Here is a 12,204-nt window from a genome sequence, read left to right on the forward strand (position 1 = left end):
AGAGACTTTATTTAGTATATATCATAATATCACACGGTGATGTATGTAAAACCATAAACATGAAGGAAGAGGCTTGCTTAACTTTCACAAGAATATCAAATTCAATCCACATTACTGCATTACTTATAGCTGTTTGTGTGAGATCTGCGATACGAACTGCCCCGGGGCACAGTGGAGAATAGAGTATGGCTCCTAATGTCACAGATGAGGATTTTTCTGTTCATGCTGGTGTATTTTGGGTGGGTAATGCATCTTTCTTGACGTGTAATAAATATTTTGTGATATTAACAAAGCTTGATTCAGCCATGTTTTCAGCCAGATCCATTTTTCACGCCAGTATCCAGCTGGGGACTAAATGTCATTGTTTATTCATGGGTCCAATCTAAACATGGCACATATCATTATTTTTCTTTGCTGTGCTGCTGATAATGACTTTGTTTTGAAGAGACGCTGTTCACATAGCCTCAGTCCTTCACACCTCTGGGAGAGGTTTTGTAAAGTTAATGTTATTTTCACTGAAAGGTCTTTCTCTCTGCCTCAGATTCGCTGAATTTAATCTTTGCGGAATCTAATAAAAATGAAGGACAAAAATCACTACACCTCCATGACATATGACCCATGCACCATGTGATACTGTTTCATGAAATACCTTAGTGTAGTACACAATAATGCAAAACAACTTGTAGCAATATTAAAATTAGAGCTAACTTAAGGAACTGATTTATCAGTTTGACAATTTTTTGACTAAAATGCAAAGGGTTTGTCTGGTTCTTCTGTCTTAACCCTTTGAGCACCAAGCAGTTTCTGGGCGTTTTTTGCTCCTGTCAAAGTTTTACTCACTGCGATGCAATGTCCTGCACTTCTATGGCAACAGCACAACCATGGCTAGAAGTAGAGAGAGCTGAAATGCACACTATCACACGGGTATATTGCCATAAACAATTTTAAAAAATAAAGTTAAATTTGTTTGAATACATATTTTTCAAAACAAAACAAACAAAAAAAAAAACCTTAAATGCATGTACAACATTTTTCCAAGTTCCCTCTGGTGTTACAATATTGGAAATAAAATGTGATTCTACATACTATAGATAGTTTACTACTTTTGCTCTGAGTAAACACAGCCTGCAGTTCAACCAAATACTCTCTGAATTTTTGCCATATCACAGCTGATGGCAGATGGCTTCTAAGCTACACCGAGGAGCTCAAAAAGTTTTGTGTTTTCAAAAAAAACCAAACAAGTAAAAATCTGTTTAGGCAATAAAAACGTGATTTTGATTATATATCACAATTTTAGGCTTAAATTTGGCTAAGTTTCCTGATTGAACGGCACAGCACAGACGGATTACAAGACCCACCATAAAGTTTAAAAATTATTCTGTTTTTACAGCTTCTGGCTCTGAAATGGTGTAGTGTCTGTAATTAGAAAATAATAATAATACCATGCCTTTCAAATCCAGAGGGTTAAATGTGAACATAATAGCAAATGGACCATGTTTGGGTTTTGGACTGTTAATTAAAAAACAGTGTGACTATTAACCTCTATAGTTAACATTTTGCCAAGAAATCAAGTTGTCAAGTTGCATTATGGGAGGTGTAGGATCCAGTGTTGGGAGGACTAAAATCTCCCTCTGTCTCTTTTTAGACCCCAAACTTTATGAACTACAATATTAGATTGCTCACGTATTCTTTTAATGCTTTGCTCGTTGTCATCCTCTTTGTACCAAACTGCACTGATGTTGATTTCCAGCTGTGATCTTTCATTTTTCTTTGGCTATAACTTGATTAGTCGAGACTGTTTTAGTCTCAGCCTTCTTTCTTCCTCATAAAGAAAATATTATGTTGCAAAATGACGCTTTCTAAATATAGCAGGGATTTTTAACCCAGAGCAGCAGAAAATGTCAGTATTGTGCCTTCCACAAACTACACTATAGCTACAGACCCTATAGGCGTCTTTCTCTCTGAGGCTGTACTCAGGGCTTTTTGTTTCTATAAACATGAACTTTGCCTCTTTTTTTGCTGTTTTTTTGAAGAGACAAAAGAACTGCAGACATCTTCTATCTTCATGTTGGAGCAGAGGAATAATATGACCTCAAATTTGGTGTTGGAATTGTCCATGTAAAGACATCTGTGACAAAAATGTCTGTTTCCTCCTCTGGGCGTCCTTGTATAAATTGTTTCCTTTGAAACTGAATTAATTACAGAGGGTTAGAGAAGTCGTCTGTGATGTGAGTTTGCTCTTTTTAAATCCGACATGGACATACCATCACCTTTTAAGTTGATATACCGGTTATGGAGGTGAAAATCATGAATAACTTTACAGATTAAATTCACTTTGTTCGGTTCACTTCAAAGATTTATAGTTACTGATTATGCAGTTCGTTTGCTTTTTTTCTCCTAAGCATAGCAGTCCCTTTGCAGTTCAAAGGCACCTCAGCACATATAAGGAATCACTGTTCACAGGCGTCAGCGTTCGGCTCTGAAGCTCATTCAAGCACAAGGTCAGAGTAATCAGATTTGATTGTTTCTGTTTAACGAGGATAATGTCGTGTGAAAAGCTGCTGGCAAATTGCTGATTTACACATCCAGCCGTTACGAAGCAACATTATCATTCATTTGGAGTTGTGTTTCTTGCTACCTGGCAAATGTAGATTTAATATGTATTCCCATTTAGTTCTGGCTTTGGTCTCTAAGATTTAAAAAAAAAACAAATGCTCCAATAGAGGGGCAATAAAAAGTATTCACCCTCTTGGAAGTTTTCTGCGTTTATTGCTTTTCAATTTTGAATCAAGGTCAATGTAATTTAGCTTTTTGGACAAGAAATTACCAAAAAAACATTTTTTCATGTAAAATTGAAAGCAGATTTCTACAAAGTAATGTCAATTAATTAAAATCATAAAATGTAAAATAAGTGATTGCATAGGGATTCATCCCCTTTAAAGCGATTCACTTAACTCAACAGGTGATGCATCCAATTAATGCTAGAAATCCCACAACAAGTGAAATGGAGATCATCCATGTGCAGTGAATGTGTCTCAAGTGATTGCAGTATAAATACACAAGCTCCAGTCAGTGATTCTAGTTGCAACTACACCATTAAAACACAAGAATACTTAAAGCAGCCCTTTGAAAAGATTATTGAAAAGCACAAGTCAGAGGATGGATACAAAAAAGATACCAATTCACTGAATGTCTCTTAGAGTACATGTAAATCATCATTAAGAAATGGAAGGAATGTGGTTCACCAGAAGGCATGGGGGAGAATCTGGAGTCAGCTGGACTGAGGAAGGTCTCAACATTTCTTCAATCTGATGAGACCAAAATTGAGGTTTTAGGCCATCAGATGAGACACTGTGCTTAGCAGGCACCGAATCCTACACATCATCACAAACATACCATGCCTGCTGTGAAGCATAGTGGTGGCAGATCCTGCTGCTGAGAAGCATGCCAGACAGGCTTTTAAAGGTAGAGGGTAAAATAAATGCAGAAAAGTAAAGGGAAATCTTTGAGGACAACCCGTGACAGCCTGAAACTGTCACTTGGGAGATTTTTTTTTTCCCCCGGCAAGACAATAAGCCAAAGCACCTGGCATGTGCTGGTCAGCAAACTTGATGATGTGGTTTCCTGGTATACAGTCAAAACTACACACAAATGCTTTAAAAACAACTAAGTAAATGTTCTGGAGTGGACGAGTGCTGACCCCAATCCAACTAGGAATTTGCAGATGTACTCTAAAATGTGAAGGACTAAAAGTGCCAAAATTAAATAAATAAATACGTCATTAAATAATTAAATATGTCATTAATTAATTAAATTGCAATCAAATATGTCATTAATTAATTAAAATTGGAATTAAATACTTAAATGTGTTATGAAATAAATACATCATTAAATAATTAATTAAATATGTCATTAATTAATTAAAATTGAAATCAAATATGTCATTAATTAATTAAAATTGGAATTAAATACATAAATTTGTTATTAAATATGTCATTAATTCATTAAAATACCAATTCATTTTAAGTAAAAAACATATATTATTATTTCACTATTTAATTATTTCATGTTCCTTGTGTTGCAGTGGATCATAAATTTGTTTTATCTGTCAACCTCGCCCGTCAAAGTCGGTGGGCGGGACTAACGCGAATCTAGTCTAATCCACTGCTTCTGTCTGCCTTGAAACCGGAAGTAGAAGAAGTCTTTCTAAACATGGAGGCTGTGTTGAGGGAGGATCGCTGTGAACTTTCTAGAGAGTTGGTGAGAGATATTTTAGACCTTGCAGAGTATGTGGAAGCAGGACCTGCTGACCCCGAGAATGTAGCGTGTAAAGCAGAGGAATTTATTGAAGTTGTTGGAGTTATTTCCGCACTTTCCGACCAAGATGTTGACCGTAGAGTGACTGCAAATTTAGAAGAAGTACTCCGCTGCTTTTCTGGTACCAGGGCGCAACAGGAGCACACACAGGGACCAGGGCGTTTGGCATACCGAGGGAAGTTCTGGAACATCACGTTCTTTGTGGATTACCAGCCTGTCAAATTGCAGCGATGCTCGGAGAGGGCTTTTCCTTTAGGACCGACTCGGCGCGGCACTGCTCGGCTCGTCTTTGTTTAGCCGCGATTCCACAAGCATCTACTCGGCACGGTACGGCTCGTCTCATCTTTGTTTGCGAGCGTTTCCATACGGACTAGTGCCTGGTACCAGGTACTATTTTCAGCACCTTCTCAGCTGAGGTTCCCAGCGAGCTGAGATGAGCCGATAATGTGGCGTTTCCATAGTGCAGGCCACTGATTGGACAGGGAGTGACGACACATAGCAACTCCAGCACGAAAACAAAACCCTGCATTAAAAAACAACTGTAAACAGCGACGGTGCGCATTGCTCTTCACAGACCTCTCTGTCTTCATAATTTTAATATGACAGCCAGACCTGTATCGTGGGTGAATGAAGAGGTCGAGACTTTTCTGTCTTTGGTGGTGGACCAAAGAATACAGAGGGAGCTGGACGGATAAAGTTTATCAGGAGGTCTCTGAGCGGATGGCCGCTCACATATATACAGTAGACTGTATATAAAGAGGACAATGAAGCAGTGTAGGGAGAAGCTGAAAAAGCTCAGAAGTGACTATCGGTCCACCAAGGACCACAACGGCCGGCGTGGGTCAACCAGGAGGTGTTGGAAGAGGTTTAATGGAAGCTATTTACTGGCACCGCACCGCCAGCAACAGGAGGAAGACTCAGCCGCTGCATTATTGGAGACGTTCGAGAATGGTGAGTGTTTTGTGACTTCAAGAAACTTTTACATCATTTATCCCATTGGTGGCAAACTCCCTTTAAGCAAACAAGTATATTTAGAAAATAACGCCGTTGTCTCCTGTAGTAGACAATAAGCTAGCTAGTTAGCCATCGGCGCTAGCTAGTTAGCCATCAGCGCTAGCTAGTTAGCCATCAGCGCTAGCTAGTTTGCCATCAGCGCTAGCTCCGTGCTCTGCTTGTATTTCGTGCTGCTGTTTCTAACGTTTAGCTCTCAGAAGCTAATACTTCAGTCAGCATGTCGTGTTTTTCGTGTACTTCGGCTGAGTGTTTATTTCTGTTCAAGAATCCCTTTCCACATGCGAAGCCTACTCCACCTCCGTCGCGGAGCTCCCAGCTCCCCTGCCTCCTCTCCACCACCAGCTTCGACACCAGTACCAGCTCGGACACCGACCCTGTCAACATCGACCTCCAGCACGTTACAGCAACGTCTTATCACCGGTAAGACACGGTAAACAGAGAGCATGATTGATTTTCGCATTATTATTATTGCAGGTGTAAATGCCTGCAAGCATGATCAGAACAGCGAGACCAGCGACCAAGAATTCAGGCAGGTGTAAATGCAAACTGCAGCATGCCAGCTCAGGAAGGCCTGATGAAAGCTACATGTAGCTACAGTGACACATAAACAGAACATATGCAGCTGCATTTTTTTTCCCATTGACTTAATAAGTAAGTCACTCTAATTAATTTACGTTCTGGTGCAGTGTAGTATTGCAACCATTCTTCTTATAGTCACTAGGTAGCTGTGAAACTGAATGATGCAGTGCTGGGTGTGCTGGGGTAGCTGAGGCAGGCAGTGGGCAGCCGGCGAGTGTGAGCGAGTCCACCTCCCATAGATTTGAGATTTACAAGTGCTGGTCATATAATTAGAATATCATGAAAAGGCTCGTCTTTTGGACAACTGTCAGGTCAGCAGCATAATTGTGTAGCCTACAGAACTAGACTGCGAGACCATTTAAAGGCCTTTGCAGGTGTTTTGAGTTAATTAGCTGATTAGAGGTGTCTTCAATATTGAAGCTTTCCACAATATTCTAATTTTCTGAGATACCAAATTTGGGATTTTCGTTAGTATTCAGGTATAATCATCAAAGTTAAGAGAAATAAACATTTGAAATATATCAGTCTCTGTGTAATGAATGAGTATAATATACAAGTTTCACTATTTGAATGGAATTACTGAAATAAATCAACTTTTTCATGATATTCTAATTATATGACCAGCACCTGTAGTTGTATATAGTTTTACTTTTAGCCCTCCACTGTAGGAGAGGCCCACCACAGTTTGTACTTTGCACATTGTAAATCATTTTGATTTTGCTGCTGACTAATAAACTATTTTGTGACTTATGTGATTGCATCATAACTTTTCATTTTGTCTGCTAAGACACTGGTAGGAAAAGAGTCAACAGTCTGAACCAAACAATTCTGTATTCCCTAATAATGAATTTATGTTTAATGGGATTTAACATGTTTTAACACAAACTACTTTATGGTTCATAATTCTGTTGACTGAATTACACCAAAGCAATACTGATTTATCAAACTGGAATTTTCTTAAAGCAGCTTTTAATGTTTTTGTGTTTAATTTCTCATTTAACCTTGCTAACCTTCACAAACAAACAATAGCATAGACACATCTGCAAAAGGTACAAAAGTTTATTGTCAGAATTGCATTAAAGAAAACAATAGCGGTCCGGGGACAGAAAAACAGAAGTATAACAAGAATAATAACTTTTAACTTCCGCATGACACGTACTGCATCAGTGCATCCTGTACATCTCTGTCCTCCTCCTCTACACCTTGTGCCACTGCAGGCTCATGTGCTGCTGCTTCAGGTAAATCCCATGAAGTTTCATCAGAGAGCCATCTGAAACACATACACAGCATACATGTTTTAATACCTAATAGCGACAAACTGCAGCCATTACAGGGTCGTTCACAGGACTGATACATGATAGCTAGCGAACTAGCATTAGCTTACCCTCGTATGTCGTCTAGTTCATATCCTCTTGTCTTCAGCTTGATACTGCTGCATCGCCTCCTAAACTCTCCTGTGTGTCTCCTGTGTTTCGACTCGTCGCTCTCAGCTTTCTCCGACTCTTCTATTACTTTGAATCTGACAGAAAGCCACAGACCGAGCAGCAGGTATACCATCGCCTCCATGTACATTGTTGCATTGCGTTTGTGTGGCACAGAAATGACGGTAAGCGACTTTCGGGCCGCCGTGCTATGACGACTCCACCCACGATGAGGTGGTACTCAATGTAATGGGAAAACAACTAAACCGAGACGAGCCGAGTAGGTGCTAAAGGAAATTTTGTCTTGCGCCGCGCTGTATCAACATTTGGGCAAGAGGACCGAGTCTTTAGCGGTTGCCAATAACGTTTTGTTTTATTGCGTATCCAAACCAACGTAGAGGTGAATAGCGCCACCCAGTGTATCGGAATGTGTTCACAAGCTCTGCATCGATCCATTGTCTGGAATCGATTTGCCTTGACTTGATGCGCAGGGTAACTAATCAGGTGTTAGGATCCGCCCACCGACTTTGATGGGCGGGGTTGACAGACAAAATAAATTCATGATCCACTGCAACACAAGGACCATGAAATAATTAAAGTGAAATAATAATATATGTTTTTTACTTAAAATGAATTGGTATTTTAATGAATTAATGACATATTTAATAACACATTTATGTGTTTAATTCTAATTTTAATTAATGACATATTTGATTTCAATTTTAATTAATTAATGACATTTAATTATTTAATGATGTATTTATTTCATAACACATTTAAGTATTTAATTCCAATTTTAATTAATGACATATTTGATTTCAATTTTAATTAATTAATGACATATTTAATTATTTAATTATTTAATGATGTATTTATTTATTTAATTTTGGCACTTTTAGTCCTCCATACTAAAAAGGGCTGTTTACTTGCAATCCCTGTGCAAGATGACAGAAGTTGAGCAGTTTTTGCAAAGAATAATTGTGTGAGATTGCAGTGTTCAGATGTACAATGCTGATTGAGACCTATTCACAGAGGATCAGTGCAGTAATTGTGCCAATAATTGTAACTGTACAATGGCAATTTAATGCTTTTTTGTGGGAAAGACTTAGCTATGACCGAAAACCGCTTTTTGCTGACCTTTCTGTTTCAGAGACAAGGAAGAGCTCCAACTTCGTAATTTAGTCTTTTAGCCACCATCACCCACTACCCACTGTGGCAAAAGTGGATTCTGTCATGCTGCCCACAGTGACAGTTCTTACATCTGAACACATTGCAAATGCATTTTAGCAAATATCTGATAAGTTTATAACAAACAGCAGCTGCTATTTATTGACACCGATTTGATCTGATGCATGTTATTGTTGTTCCAGTTGTGGTGAGTGGCCAGAATGTTTTGGTATTTGTGCATTTTGATGTGTTGCTGTATTGATACAGTTCTGCTTTGTCCAAATGAGACGGATAAACAAGATCAGGTCACTCCTTTCTTCTGCAGACATAGAAAAAATCATCCATGCTTTTATCTCTTGCAGGCTCTGCTCTTGCAATGTACTTTACTCTGGTGTCAGAAGGCCAAACATCCAAAGACTGCAGCTGATTCAAAATGCTTCTGTCAGGCTTTTAACATGTACTAATAGAAGCAACGTTATACCAGTCCTTGCCGCGCTTCAAAGGCTACCTGTGAGTTTTAGAATCGATTCTAAACTTGAATTGCTTGTTTTAAAAGCCTAGAATGGTCTGACGACTTCTTATATTTTTGATCTGCTAACTTCCTACGAGTCTGATTTGATTGTTTATTTAAAAGGGTCCCCATTAGCTGATGCTAATAGCACCAGCTTGTCTTTCTGGGATCCGATAAAGAAAACAACATTACATCAAAAAGGTCATATTTACAGATCACATCAGTCAAAATAGACATTTTAAAGTACATCATGTTTACGGTAATACTAACAACAGCACATTAGTGCTGTGGAATCTCACATTTTATTACATTCAGACAAGTTGATATTAGTCTTCAGAGCAATAATTCAATCAGCAGGAACAAACAAAACAGGAAACAAAGCAGAAATAAGTCATGATATTTGCTGGACTGGATTATTGCTCAGCCGTTAAGTAATGCATTCTAAGATGGTATTTCAATGAGACCTTGGTGTTAGATTGTCGTATGTGGAGGGGCAGCTATTCCAAAGTTTGATGGCACGATAGATAACTGCCTTTTTTGAAGCATTGGATTTTGGGCATGGTAATGTAACTTGACCATCATCTGCTAATCTAGTAGAATGACTATGAATCTGACTACATCTGATAATTCCATTGTGTAAAAACTCAGGTTTGGTGGAATAAAAAGTATTACTAAAGAATGTGACTGTACTTAAAGAAAGCCTTCTTTGTACTTTTAACCATGAGAGTTTACAATGCATACCTTGTGTTTTTTCAAACTGACGGGGCAATGTAAAACAAGTCTGGCGGCTCTATTCTGGGCAGTTTGTAGCTTGTTCAGCAGACCTTTTGAGGACCATATGGGTGAGCAATAGTCCGGGTGACTTAGAATTAAAGATTTAACTACCTGACCCAAAATGTGTTCAGTAACATACGGAAGGATTGTTATTTACATCATTGTTAGTGTTAAATGTGCTGCAAAAAAACATTGATTTGACTAGACTTTGTAAATTAAAGTCAATAAAGTTTATCTTAAGATATCTTATCTTGCTTATATTGCATGTTTGGGATCTTATTGATTTGTTTGAATTTGTTTTCATTATTTGTCTAATTTGATATTTGTTGTATTGTTGTACTTTGTTTTCAAAAACTGCTATACAAAAATGGTATTAATATTACTACTATTATTATTATTATCCCCTGGCAGGACTTCATGGATAATTCCTAATTCTTCATTTATCTCAAGCAGGCAAACCCAGTATCAGCATTGAAATCTTTACTCGACTCACTTTAATTGCTTGAATTTTTCTTAACTGATGGTAATTTTTGTATTTATTCAAAAATAATATTTTTTTATCTTGTTACATGTTAAGCTTTGGTTCTTATTACTTTATTTATTTTTTAAAGGAAGGAACTATATGATTAAAATGTTTTTAAATTATTTTTCATTATTATTATTATTATTTGTGGAACCTTAAGGTAGATGATTTATTAACATTATTGTTCTGATGTTTAAAGCATCAGTGCGCTTCAAATGTCACCACAATGTGGTAGCTAACGCCCTGCTACAACACATAGTTGGCTAGTAGACATAGCTACAAGCTAGTTAGCGCTATAACTTGTGACACAGCTCCAAAGACTGTCTTTATTAATTTGATACCTGCTGTGAACATGGTAAGGAAATGATTGGAAGGCTCCAAATCACTAACACTTTAACAACATGCCTGTGTAGTTTTGGTGTTTAGCGTTAGCAAAGTTAGCTTAGCTTTAGTTTTGCAGTTGAGTCTCAGACTATGTTTACTTCAAGCCCTGTTTCCAAAAAAAATTGCATCGTAGAATTTCAGCACTCATTTTATTTGGCTTTTCCTTGTTATGTCTCTTTTTTGGTTGCTCTTAGCCTCTTTGTTCACCAAAGTGACATTCATCTAGCTAACTGTTATCTCCCTGATGCTTCAAACTTCAAATCAGTGGCAGAGTCAGACAGTTTTTAAAAGGGGCGGCTAAGCTGAGACTATTTCTAACAGTGGGGTGGCACAATGTCTCTTTATTATTTATTTATTTTTCCCCAGCAAATAGTTTCTAGTCTTTTTCGTTGTTCATTGTTTTCAGGCAAAACTGACATGCAGAAGTACATGAGAGCTCATATACAGTGCAAAAAGCTTTTTAATCTAACCCACAATTGATTAAAACCTTGAGCAGTTGCTGAAATTACGCTTTTTCAAATTTTGTGATAGCATATAAGATAATTTAAATTAAAATTATGTAAGACACTCTTGTCAAAGCTGTCTTTGTTCTGCTGAGGACACCCACATAGCTGAGACATTACTCCGTGTCTATCAAGCCTTTAGCTTCTTTCTTTTAGCTGCAGGTTTTGCGTACATTTTGAATTGTGCAGCAGTTTATTTCCAGAACTCTTTCAAGTAGGTTTCATCCCTGCAGTGTTTAAGAGTGCATACAAAAGCTTCAACTGAATTCAAAGCTAAACCTAAATCCCACACACCCTAATACAAAGATATTATTGTATGTAATGTATAAAACTGTTCAGTTCAACTTACATTATTTTGTCTTCTTTAGTGTCCTAATTATGTATATCAAATTATAAGGTGTCCTGTTTTGACAATGAATGTGTCCCATTATACCTGAAAAAAGTACTCTCAGGACAAATTGTGTCTGAGATGGACTCACCAGTTCTGTGTTTGCTTTATTTTTTCTTCTGTATAGTGCAGAAAGGGGGGTACAGTGTTTATAGAATTGTAAAATGTTGGGAGCTGAGGCTTTGGTAAGTATAAAATGCTTCCAGAATCCAAAATGTGTCTCATTTTACCACTGTCCGAGTGTTGTGTAGTGTTTACTGTTGGTTGTGTTGGGTGGTCAGATGTTGGTCTGAGGTGGCCCCCCTTTGCTCCGGCCCTGCTGTAATAATTTGACAATAATGCTACTCCTCAAGTCATCTCACACTTATAATGTGCTTCGATCATTTTAGGAAAGTTTAGACTTTTTTTTCTAGAAAATCTTCGGGAGCTTGCTATAATTACTTAAACCTGCCAAAAATAGACAACACTGTAAAAATGGAAAATTTTCAATGGTATGTAACTGCATTTTAAAAATAATTATTTTACAGACTTTCTCTGTTTTGTGAAATTACAGATAATACCAGACAATTTATTCTCTCTAATTGCCTCTTTCTTTATGTACATTTCTTTTATCTTTATGTACG

Source organism: Amphiprion ocellaris, chromosome 8, assembly GCF_022539595.1.
Source record: "Amphiprion ocellaris isolate individual 3 ecotype Okinawa chromosome 8, ASM2253959v1, whole genome shotgun sequence".
In the NCBI taxonomy this organism is placed as follows: Eukaryota; Metazoa; Chordata; class Actinopteri; family Pomacentridae; genus Amphiprion; species Amphiprion ocellaris.